The sequence below is a fragment of the Anomaloglossus baeobatrachus genome, chromosome 10 (assembly GCF_048569485.1).
Source record: "Anomaloglossus baeobatrachus isolate aAnoBae1 chromosome 10, aAnoBae1.hap1, whole genome shotgun sequence".
NCBI classification, from domain to species: Eukaryota; Metazoa; Chordata; class Amphibia; order Anura; family Aromobatidae; genus Anomaloglossus; species Anomaloglossus baeobatrachus.
In genome coordinates this window covers 86,928,118-86,941,269 of record NC_134362.1, presented here as the reverse complement: position 1 = coordinate 86,941,269, position 13,152 = coordinate 86,928,118, and the positions used below count along the sequence as shown (strand labels likewise).

Genomic DNA, 13,152 nt, shown 5'->3' with positions numbered 1-13,152 from the left:
TTCCAATCACCAGCTGCCTAGTTGTACCTGGCTAGACACAAAAATTGGGCGAAGCCCACGTCGTTTTTTTTTAATTATTTAATGAAATTCATGAAATAATTAAAAAAAGGGCTTCCCTGTATTTTTGGTTCCCAGCTGGGTACAAATAGGCAGCTGGGGGTTGGTGGCAGCCCGTAGCTGCCTGCTGTACCTGGCTAGCATACAAAAACATGGTGAAGCCCACGTAATTTTTTTGGGGGGCAAAAAACTCCTGCATACAGTCCTAGATGGAGTATGCTGAGCCTTGTAGTTCTGCAGCTGCTGTCTGTATGGAGGAGAGCAGACAGCAGCTACAGAACAACAAGGCTTAGCATGCTCCATTCACTAGTGTATGCAGCAGAGCAGACAGCAGCTGCAAAACTACAAGGCTCAACATACTTCATCCAGGACTATATGCAGGAGTTTTTTGCCCACCCAAAAAATGACGTGGGCTTCGCCATATTTTTGTATGCTAGCCAGGTACAGCAGGCACCTACGGGCTGCCCCCAACCCCCAGCTGCCTATTTGTACCCGGCTGGGAACCAAAAATATAGGGAAGCCCATTTTTTTTAATTATTTCACGAATTTCATGAAATAATTAAAAAACAAATGACGTGGGCTTCACCATATTTTTGTATGCTAGCCAGGTACAGCAGGCAGGTACGGCTGTCCCCAACCCCCAGCTGCCTATTTGTACCTGGCTGGGAATAAAAAAAATAGGGGAGCCCTCTTTTTAAATATTTCATAAATTTCATGAAATAATTAAAAAAAAAAATCGACATGAGCTTCGCCCCATTTTTGTGTCCAGGCAGGTACAACTAGGCAGCTGGGGACTGGAATCCGCAGCACAGGTTGTCCTGAGCTTCACTAGCTAGTATTAAGCCAGAGATTCTTAATGTCAGGCAAGTTTGACCCGGCCATTAAGAATCTCCAATAAAGGGTTAAAAAAAAGACACCACACAGAGAAAAAATACTTTAATAGAAATAAATACACAGACACACTTAGAGACTCCATGTTTATTACTCCCTCTTATCCTTCCACGATCCATGGTCTTCTGTCTTCTTTCTCCTTCAACCCATGCAGCTCTGCTACATCAGGCTCACTGCATGGGAGAAAGACGCTCACTGAGTAAATAGACTGCACGGAGCAGCAGCGTTCTTCCTCCCATGCTGTGCTGTCTGATGTAGTAGTGCTGCATGGGTTGAAGGAGAATCAACCAATGCAGCACTGCTACATCAGACAGCACAGCATGGGAGGAAGACGCTGCTGCTCTGTGAGTGATCATAATCTGCGTGCTGTAAGCGGTGATGTCACCGCTGACAGGCTGGTTGCTATAGCAACGGTGATCTTCGTTATTCATTGGCTGTGACAGCCGGTGAATAACGGAACGTGGAAGCAGAACGGGGAGCCGACCATGTGCCAGAGCATCTCGCCGGTACACGGGGATGCACAAAATGACCACCGCGTACTGGAGAGATGCACTGACAGGACCTAGCAATGACGTCTAGCCATTTGACCAGTCTGTAGCCAATGAGATAATAGACACGTGACTGGTCACATGCTTTTTTGACGTCACAGAAGGTCCTATCATCAGCGCTGGTTACCGGGAGGACGCAGTGATTATCGGAAGGAAAAGCGGTGGGATACAGAGTGCGAGACGCATCGCGGGGACAGGTAGGTGTTATGGCAATGTTTATTAACTGTATGTGTACATTTATAATGTGTTTTTATGTGTTTGCCTGCCATTGGTTGCAATGGGACTCGAGAAATTCGTCGAGCCGTTCGCCGAACCGAACTCGAACGCGACGTCCGCTCGACGAACCGAACCGAACTCGAGCCTCTAAAGGCTCGCTCATCTCTAATCACTACTGCATCATACCGCATGAGGTATTGATTGCGTAGGAATATGCTGTAGAACTTTCAGCACCAAATCTGCATCTCTTGGCAAAAAAACTTGGTTTTCTGCAGGAGATGCATGTCTGTAGACTCCATGACATCACCTCAGGTGAGGTCACTGAGTTTAATGAAGTTGCAACGCCCTGGTCGGGTCAGGTAGTCACAAATAGGGCCCTGCATTACACCTGTCCCTCATAGGTAACACACAGCCAAGCATTTAAACCCTAGTCACCCCCCTCAGGGCTTGATGAACACACCAGGGGGCGGAGCCAGGTGGTTGGAAGACGCCCACTGAGGAGTTCAGAGAGCCTGGGGAGGGAAAGTAAACAGTTCAGAACAGTTTCAGAGTTCAAGTTGGACAGGTGTGTGGGCTGGAGCTGTGTGCAGCTCCAGCAGAGGAGAGAAAACCCAATTTGAGCAGGTGCCAGGGTAGGAGCCCGGGTAACTTTGGCTAGAAGGCAGATGGTGGTCTCCGTCTGCAGGAGCCGGGAAGACGGCTCGGTGGAACCGAGGTGGACCGGGACAGGGTTGTAGCCCGCCGGTACCGACCCGGGGAACCGACTCGTAAACCGGAGCACAAAAGGGGGGTACTCAGACCCTGAAGTTAGGTCCAGAAGCTACTGGGGGCTAGCTAAATAACTGATTGCGGCCAGAACTAGAGGTCCTGTACCACCCAAAGTCCCAACTGAAGGCAACAGCCCAACGAGGGGGATAAGCAGCCACCGCCATGGCTCAGAGATCCCATGGGCCAGCATCTGCCAGCAAAGGGCTCCTTAGGCAACCATAGGCTGGGAGCGGACTCCTGAAGTTGCAAGCATAGGCAGTTCACCATCCAACACAGGTGCGGGAGAAAGACAGAGACCACCAGCCGGGTGGGGGACCAGACTGTAGCTGGCTGCGGGCACCGACCACCATCACCTTGGTTTACCAGAGACTTTTGTGTTTACTAATAGTGAGTACATCAGCACCTTCCGGTCGACCATCTCCCTGCACCGCCAAACACCCCCAACGGGTCCCGGGGCCACCATCCCTGCCCACGGAGGGGTTAACAACTTGCTGCCGAACATCTCCCCTGGGTGCCCCGCAACTGCAGTGGTGGTGTCCACCTTCACCACATCCCGTGGGTGGCGTCACGAACTTAACATGGCTCCGGCCGTACATCTACGTCCCCAAACCACAACCCCCCTTTTAGTTGAAGTGACCGCGAGACCTCCGATTCCGGAGACCCTTGAGCCACCCACTGAAGGTCCGGATCTGAGCGGCTCGGCTGCCGAGCACGGGACGGTACAAAGTCACCTAAGGTCACGTTACATGCAATCACAGGTAGAGGACCGTGGGAACCTCCAACTGTGACTGCAAATAACCTGAGTGATGTCACCGCTCATCGCTGCGGCTCAGTCTCTGTCTGAAGCTCACAGTAGGCGGTCATGTTCTATGGCTGCTCCCTGTCTCTTCAGATGTAGAAGAGCTAAAATCATTGTGGGACCTCATATGGATTACGTTGGACCTGGCTGTTTTGGGGGTTAATAAAGCAGTGAAAGAGGGTTTGTTTTTTTGTATTTTATTTCAAATAAAGGATTTTTTTCAGTGGTTGTGTTTATTTTCACTTACAGATTAGTAATCAGGGGGTCTCATAGACTCTTCAATCGACTAGTAAACCCATTACTAATCTATGGCTTAGGAGCAGCTGTGGGGTGTCATAACCCTTATTTCTCAGATTGTCACTACTCCAGGGCAATCGGGAAGAGCTGAGTAAAGTTCCGGGACTGTCGCATCTAACAAATACAACAATCCTGGGTGGCTGCAGGCTGCTATTTTTAAACTTTGAGAGCCCAATAACCATGGGCCTCCCCAGCCAGAGAATACCAGCTCCTAGCGGTCGGGCTTTATCATGGCTGGGTATCAAGATTGGGGGGGGGACCGCATGCCAGGTTTTTAAAATTATTTATTTATATAATTAAAAAAAGAATGTGGTGCTTCTTATTTTGATACACAGTCAAGTTAAGCTGGGAGATGCAGCCTGTATCCGTATGCTTTATCTGTCCTGGGTATAATATGGGGGGGACCCTATGCCAAATTAATTTTTTATTTATTTATTTTTACACCAATCTACAGTGACCCACAGACAGTCTGTGATTTCAAGCAGTCAGATACACTGTCACTCAGCGTGGGGGCGCATCAGACTGCAACCTGCCGGTGGGCAGAAAAAGCAGCGCATATGGATGAGCGATAATGAGCAACCACGGAAGTAGAATAAGTGACCCCGGAAGCAGTTAAAGCCGCACCAGGGACTCGGTAAGTATAGCGCGCTTGTTTTATTCTTATTTTCTTTATTTTTCCTTTATTTTTTTATTTCCTGAGTTACTGGATCCAGATCATTACCTGCAGTTCTCTGAGAACTCTGGGCCTGGGCCCGGCCCCCGGGTACTTTTGAAACCGTGCAAATCCAGAATTTTACAGTCCAGGTCCACCCATTATTATCAGTGAGTACTTCTCCTTTGCCGAGATAAACCATCTACCTCACCGGTGTTGATTATTCAGCATGATTATTGCACAGTTGTGCCTTAGGCTGGCCACAGTAAAAGGCCACTCTAAAATCTGCAGTTTTACAGTATTGGATATTTCGGGGGTTCAGAATACCAGTCAGTATCTGGTGTTACCATCATGTGCTTCACGAAGTGCAACATAACACATCTACTTTGCATAGAGTTGATTGGGTTGTTGATTGTGGCCAGTGGAATGCTGGTTCACTCCTCTTCAATCCCTGTGCAAAGTTGCTGGATATTGGCAGGAACTTGAACACACTGTCGTATACCCCAATCCAGAGCATGCTAAACATGCTCAATGGGTGACCTGTCTGGTGAGTATGCTGCCATGCAAGAACAGAAATGTTTTCTGATTCGAGAAATTTTGTACAGAACTTTGCAACATGGGACCATGCATTATCATGCTGCAACGTGAGGTGATAGTTGTGGATGAATGGCACAACAATGAGCCGCAGGATCTCGTCACATTATCTCTATGCATTCAAAATGGCATCAATAAAATTCACCTGTTTTTTGTCCATAATATACGTGTTCCTCCACCATAACCCCACTGCAACCATGGGCCACTTCATCTATTCACAATGTTGACATTAGCAACCGCTCATCCACACAATGCCATACACACAGTTTGCCTTCTGCCTTATACAGTGAAAACCAGGATTCTTCCATGAAGAGAACACCTCTCCAGCTTGCCAGAGGCCAATGAATCTGATCTGGGCATTGGCCCACTCAAGTCGGTGATGATGATGAACTGCAATCAGGTGGAGACCCCGATGAGGACGAGCTTCAGATGAGCTTCCCTGATACGAGGTCTGATAGTTTGTGCAAAGATTCTTTGGTTATTCAAACTGATTGTTGCAGCAACTGTCAGGGTGGCCGGTCTCACACAATCTTGGAGGTGAAGATGCTGGTTGCTGAAGTCCTGGGCTGGTTTGGTTACACGTGGTATTCAGTTGTGTGACCAGTTGGATGTTTTGCCAAAATCTCTGAAACGCCTTTAGGGATGGCTTATGGTAGAGAAATGAACATTCAATTCACGGGCAACAGCTCTGGTGGACATTCCTACAGTCAGCATGCCAATTGCACACTGCCTTAAAACTTGCAACATCAGTGGCATTGTGTTGTGCGATAAAACTGCACATTTGAAAGTGGCCTTTTATTGTGGCCAGCCTAAGGCACACCTGTGCAATAATCATGGTGTCTATTCAACATCTTCAAATGCCACCCCTGTGAGGTGGATGGATTATATTGGCAAATGAGAAGTGCAAACTAACACAAGTTTAGACAAATTTGTGAACAATATTTGAGAGTAAAAGGCCTTTCGTTACATAGAAAAAAAATATGAGATCTTCTGAAAAATGGCAGTGAAAACAAAAGTGTTGTTTTTGTATTTTTGTTCAGTGTATCTTTAATAGTGTGCAGCTGATTTCTATGGAACTTTACCACTAGAGCCTGGCCGAGTGCACCCAGCAGATAAATTCCATGAGAAAAGGTAACGTTTATCATAACAGTCAACTCTCTTCAGCCCATTGATTTCTATGCAGCACTGCTCACCTCCCTCTCCCTCTCCTCTTCTGACAAGCTGCAGTTATAAATCTTCTTCTTATCAATCCTGTAGAGCAGAAGTCCCCAACCTCTCTGACTCTGAGAGCCACATTCAGCTCTGAGAGAGGGTTGTGAGCCACATCTGCTCCTGCCCCTCCCAATAGTGACACCCAGAGCCCGCATCGTCATTATAATGACAGCCAAAACTTCTCCACAGAAATCCCACAGACCCAGGAGTTTCTACCTAACCCCAATTCAGATCTGCTCTTTTATGTGGGGCTACTAATAAAAGTCACCATCTGGAGACATGATCTTCATAGTTGTTTGCTAGACCTATTGCTTATGCACTAAGTTGGAAGACAGCTGTGAGCTACAAATCATAGGCCTGCAAGCCAGAGGTTGGGGACCCCTGCTGTAGAAGAATCACTTTCTCAGTCAACCATCATCAGAGTCACTATCCAACCTGAGACCTGCTTGATCTAATCCACTGTTACATCTATGTGTAAAAATACTGATAGCAGTGCACAAACTCCACAACTGACCACTGCTAGATAAATGTTATAGCAGAACTTGTGCTGAACTTTAATAGTTCTACTAAGGGCTTGCTCACATCAGTGTATAACAAGGCCGAGTGCTATTGTGGCGCCCCTGAGGTTTCAGGCGCCAAAGGGTACTGCACCTCACTTAAGGTGCAGTTTTTATCTTGGATGCAGAGGAGGTCGTCCCCGGTAATAACCACAACCAACACATAACGCGGAGGTTCTGTCACTGGGACCGGACTAGGGTAGGAGCTGGGGTAGCCATCACGAGGTATGGGACCTCATGTCCACTAGTCAGGAACCAAGGAGGCGTGGTTCCACAGCCCAGGAGCTGGGGTGGAGGGAGACCATTGAAAGAAGACTAACAGAAGGGACCGCCGGTCACGACCTCCGAAGTATCCGGGATCGGCTGGAGCCCATCACAGAGAGGATCTGCACTTTCCAATGTCTGCATGTGTGAGCAGTGAGTAAAGAGACCTTGAACTGCACCACTTGTGTCGACCTGTTGTTGCCGGCGCCCACGCCATCGCTCAACCCAGCGCTATCAGCGTTTGAGAGACTACCACCAACATCATCCTCCCTGGGGTCACAGCTCTGCCTGTGGAGAGTTGAACCATCTGAGCTGCGTTGTCATCCGCCCTAGCAGAGAAGTACCGCAGCGGTGGCTGATATTGGCAGCACACAACAGGTGGCATCACGAACAACCACTACCCCCATCGTCCCCATCTCCAGCCATTTTGTTGACGCTCGGGGTCACGGAACCGGGTGAGGCCACCGTGGTGTCCCAAGAAAAGCACCGCGGCCAGGCGACGAGTAACCCCCGACCCCGTGGGCGCTTCACTATCCCATGTTTTGTTGGATAGCATTCATACCAGTGTTATACAATGTAGCAGGTAAGATCTGTTATTTTTTTGTCATGCCAAATGCTGTGATTGCCTCCGCAAATTGACTCATGTGCACCAATACAAGACTGTGGGTGGTGTGAAATATCGGACTACATGAAAAGTACATCTGAGTACAGTCCTATATACGCCGAGACAGATAATGGAGAAGATGGAGAAATTTTGTTCTTCATCTTCTCACTGTATGTTCCAATTATCTCAGAACACTATGCTGACACTCGGACCAATATATGATCATAGTTTAATCAGAGTGTCACTAGCAGAATCGACCCGATTTTCACAGATGAGTGAATCTACGTCTGTCTGACCCTAGCCAAAAAATACAGCTATTCTATCACCAAACTTGTCACTAAGGGCTCGCTTACCCGAATGTATAAAATGGACAAGTGCAATGTGGGGAAAAAATTGGATTGCACTCACACCCATGTTATTCAAAGAGTCAGTGCTGATCTGAGAATTTTTCCCCAGCTGTAATCTGTCTGAAGAAAAAATCGCAGCATGCTGCAAATGCATACGACTCGCCAAAGCACATCAACGGGTGTGAGAAAAAATTTGGACGTAAACGGGCCATCATATTCCAATAAATTTACAGATACATTACCATTCTATAGAACAGAACACTGTAAATGGTCCTGTAAATGATTATTGAATAATAGCTGCTAAGAAAAAACGCATGTCATATGGATGGCATATAGATGTCAAATGGATTCTAAGCGAGAAAAAAAAAAAATCACACACTCGCATAAAACACGCATGACATACGGAATGGCATATATATGACACTCGTCCCACTTTTCTGGATCATAATCAGACCAATTTTTAAACTTAGATGTGAGCGAACCCTCAAGGAGGATACGAGCCCTTCCAAAAACCAGAAAGTAAGCAGATTGTAAAAAGACTGCATAGCTCTGAGCTGCTCAAGACACAATTTGAGAATAACCCTTTAACGCACCAGCATTTATTTTAATTTCCCTGCTGCAGTGGTGCTTTACTCCAAGCTCCCTGTGCACTCCTATAGTCACCCTCTTCATCTGTTATTAGCGTCGCTCCGGTTTTCTCCAGTTTGTGACTTGCTGGCTGTTACGGTGTTTCATGGAACATGCCAGAGGTTGCAACTCTATACAAGTGTATGAGAGCCTTGTTCTGGCTCTCATTGATCTGCATTGAGTGGTTATAACGAAACTTCTGACTACCGGCCAGTCAGCAGATACGGGCACAAGATGGCAGTGAAAAAAGGTGAAGACACTGGAAAGTGAGTATAAAGTCAGGGGCAGGGGACTTAGATTTAAAGCACCACTCCAGTGGTGAAAAAAAAAACAAATGCTGGAATGTTGCTTAAGGGTACATTTTTTTTTTGTAGCAGAAAACTTAGTATGCGGATTTAGATACTGTTTTCTTTCATGCATTTTAAATTCCACATGATCCTAAATATTTTTATCCTTCCAGACTTTAGAAATAGGGATGATCGAATACTTCCATTATTCGGCTTCGCGAATATTTTCCGAATACCTCGCCGCTATTCGACTATTTGCGAATATTCGATGCGCAATGTAAGTCTATGTGAAACCCGAATAACAACTATTCGGAACTATTCAGGCTTCCCATAGACTTACATTGCATATCGAATAGTTGAATAGCGGCGAGGTATTCGGAAAATATTTGCGAAGCCGAATAATCGAAGTTTTCGATGATCCCTATTTACAAAATCTAAACTCTACTGCCAATTTTCTTTTATTACAGGTACCTCCAGACAGGGCTGAAATGCATATTTACAACTGTAGCAACATTCGGGATGAATCAGATGTCATCCACACGCGGTGTGAAAATCCCTGTGTTACTAGCCCTGCGTCTGCATAATACTGGTTTTTAATTTAAAGAAACTACACAACTTGATGTGTTTTTTTTTGTTTCTGCAGATTATCCACTGCAAAAAGAATAAATAATGTATAGGTCTAATGTGAACATACCCTAAGCGAATAATAAGAATAACAGATTATTTGCATTTGTATCCTCACCTATCCCTTGTAGACTGTGAGCCCTCGCGGGCAGGGTCCTCTCTCCTCCTGTACCAGTCTGTGCCTTGTATTGTTTATGATTATTGTACTTGTCCCTATTATGTATACCCCTTTCACATGTAAAGCGCCATGGAATAAATGGCGCTATAATAATAAATAATAATAATTTGTTGTTACAAGGTGTGCACACGCGATTCGTACACTCGTCATTCTTTCATGTTCTTATTTTCAAATATTTTCAAATATTTACAGTTAAACAAAACAACTGAAATCCTGGACGTGCCTTACATTATTCTGCAGCTCTGGTTATAGAAACTTCTCATTTTACACAGCTCATTTCTATTTCTAGGATTTCCCTCCCCCTTTATCTACTAAAGCATTTGTTTTTCCTGTACGGTGTTGTGTATTGTAAGAGCTGAGAGCTGGAAACACCAGGAGCAGTTACCTGATCTACAAAGTTCTGTGTGTCCAGCCGCCAACTATCAGCCATGCAGAGTCTGGTCTCTGTCTATGCAGTAGCATTGCCCTCTGTTGTCTTAGCTTCTTCCCCTTTCTGTCTTTTCTTCCTGTCATGCTTGTTCTTGCGAGCAGATTATTTTTCAGACCCTGTCATTGGATCCCAGCCACACAGATCAGGCCCTGAGCTTCTGGAAATGTGACACGTACAGCCTGATATCCCTTCTGTCCATAATACTCTGCTAGAGGAGTGGAAGAGAGACTGTTGTATAAATGCAGACATCGGAGTTACGTGGTCAGTATTCACTTTCTTACGTAAGAAAATGGGAATATTAAATTAGTGTACAATATTACATTTACTTTGTTTTTTAGTATTTTTTATAACAAACATTTTCCAGTAAGGTTTGTAACACGCTTACCTGAATGTGCTCCAGTGATAGCCTGTGTTTCCAGATGCCACTCCTCTGCCTGCCTGTGGGTGACGGTAGCAATGAAGGAGGCGACGGTGGCTCCGTGACTGTGACTCAGGCTTAATCTGTTACCAGGTTTTGCTACCCCATCTGAGAGCAGAATATTGTAGGAGCAGAGACCCTGATTACAGCGATGTGTCACTTAATTTACTGGATGACAAAATCCCTTTTTTTCTGTGCTGCAGATCTAGCAGTTCCCTGGATGCTGAATTCTGTAAAATTCCATTCACACCTCTAATTGGCACCCAGGACAATATCAGAGCAGCTCTTACAAGCTCTATAACATAGAGCCTCAATAAGAACAGTGATGATGATAATCACATCTGTAAAACACTGTGGAATTAATAGCGCTATATACAGTGGCATGCAAAAATTCAGGCACACCTGGTCAAAATTACAGTTAAGCAAGTTGAAGATGAAATGATCTCTCAAAGGCATAAAGTTTAGATGACACATTTCCTTTGTATGTTAGGCAAACGATAGATATATACATATATATACAGTACAGACCAAACGTTTGGACACACCTTCTCATCTGTAGAGCAACTGTCAAGAGGAGTCTTTGTGCAGCAGGCCTTCATGGTAAAATAGCTGCTAGGAAACCACTGCTAAGGACAGGCAACAAGCAGAAGAGACTTGTTTGAGCTATAGAATATAAGGAATGGACATTAGACCAGTGGAAATCTGTGCTTTGGTCTGATGAGTCCAAATTTGAGATCTTTGGATCCAACCACTGTGTCCTTGTAGAAAAGGTGAATGGATGGACTCTACATGCCTGGTTCCCACCGTGAAGCATGGAGGAGGAGGTGTGATGGTGTGGGGGTGCTTTGCTGGTGACACTGTTGGGGATTTATTCAAAATTGAAGGCATACAGAACCAGCATGCCTACCACAGCATCTTGCAGCGGCGTGCTATTCCATTTGGTTTGCGTTTAGTTGGACCATCATTTATTTTTCAACAGGACAATGACCCCAAACACACCTGCAGGCTGTGTAAGGGCTATTTGACTAAGAAGGAGAGCTATGGGGTGCTATGCCAGATGACCTGGTCTCCACAGTCACCAGACCTGAACCCAATCGAGATGGTTTGGGGTGAGCTGGACCGCAGAGTGAAGGCAAAAGGGCCAACAAGTGCTAAGCATCTCTGGGAACTCCTTCAAGACTGTTGGAAGACCATTTCCGGTGACTTCCTCTTGAAGCTCATCAGGAGAATGCCAAGAGTGTGCAAAGTAGTAATCAAAGCAAAAGGTGGCTACTTTGAAGATCCTAGAATATAAGACATATTTTCAGTTGTTTCACAGTTTCTTAAGTATTTCATTCCACATGTTTTAATTCATAGTTTTGATGCCTTCAATGTGAATCTACAATTTTCAGAGTCATGAAAATAAAGAAAACTCTTTGAATGAGAAGGTGTGTCCAAACTTTTGGACTGTACTGTATATATAGATATAGAAGGTTAGACAAAAAGGCAGCACTCACCGGAGTTGAACGCACGGTGCGGACTCGTGAAAGCACAAGCTGTGCGAAGCGGCCCGTAGTCCGACGTCTTAGCTCACCTCACCTCACCGCCTTTGTACCTGTCCCACCACATGTAAGAGCACAGTTACCAAGAATAAACAAACCGTGCCTTCAACTCCGGTGAGTGCTGCCTTTCTGTCTAACCTTGCTGTATCTGGACTTTTCCCAGCGGAAGTGCACCCGGAGAAAGCCGATGCTGTGTGCTCTTATAACAGCTCTTTTAAGAGATCAGCAGTGTCTGGTTATTTGTTCTTATTGAATTATATATATACTGTGTATGTATATATATATATATGTATATATATATATATATATATATATATATACATATACTGTATATACAATTTCATCTTTTACATTTTAAAAAATTACAAAAAGAAAAATGCATGCAAAAGTTTGGGCACCTTTGGAGATTTGTGTGCTCAGATACCTTTGACCAAAGGTTCACACCTTAATTAGCCTGTTAGGGTTATGGTTTGTTCACTATCATCGTTCGGAAAGGTGATGCAAATATCACAGCTGTATAAAAACCCCACCTCTAATCTTGTGCCAGAAAAACAATAGACATGGGTTCTTCTAAGCAGCTGCCTAGCACTCTGAAATGATGGCTGTCCACAAAGAAGAAGATTGTAAGAAGATAACAAAGCATTTTAAAGTTTCCCTTTCCTCAGATCGAAATGTAATTAAGAAATGGCAGTTAACAGGAGCAGTGGAGGTCAAGATAAGGTCTGGAAGACCAAGCAACATTTCTGTGAGAGCTGCTTGTAGGATTGCTAGAGAGGCAAATCAGAACCGTTGCATGACCCCTGAAAAAGACCTTCAGGAAGATTTAGCAGACTCTGGTGTTGTGGTACATTGTTCTACTGTTCAGAGACACCTGCACAAATATGGCCTTCATGCAAGAGTCATCAGATGAAAACTTCTCCTGCATCCTCACCATAAAATTCAGAGTCAGAAGTATGCAAAAGGACATCAAAACAAGCCTGATGCATTTTGGAAATAAGTCCTGTGGACTGATGAGGTTGCAATTGAACTCTGGCCACAATGGTCAAACATATGTGTGGAGAAAAAAGGGCACAGAATTTAAAGAAAATAACATATCGCCAACCACTAAGCATGGGGTGGATCAATTATGTTTTGGGGTTGTGTTACAGCCAATGGCACAGGGAACTTTTCACAGGTAGAGGGAAAAATGGATTCAATGATATTTCAACAAATTCTTGATGCAAACATAACACCATTTAAAA

General features: G+C 45.0%; 1 protein-coding gene across 2 annotated transcripts in view; it reads right to left on the bottom strand.

The window, feature by feature from the left end:
- Positions 1-10,360, bottom strand: part of BBOX1 (gamma-butyrobetaine hydroxylase 1) — a 217,628-nt gene extending 207,268 nt beyond the window's left edge. Inside the window, exon 1 of one of the 2 annotated variants that reach the window (XM_075326519.1) lies at positions 10,338-10,360. The gene's annotated coding sequence lies outside the window, so the exon portion shown is untranslated. Of the gene's footprint in view, positions 1-9,907; positions 10,158-10,337 lie in introns of those variants that run through there. The other variant, XM_075326517.1, reaches the window with a different exon arrangement.
- Positions 10,361-13,152: the final 2,792 nt, after the last annotated feature.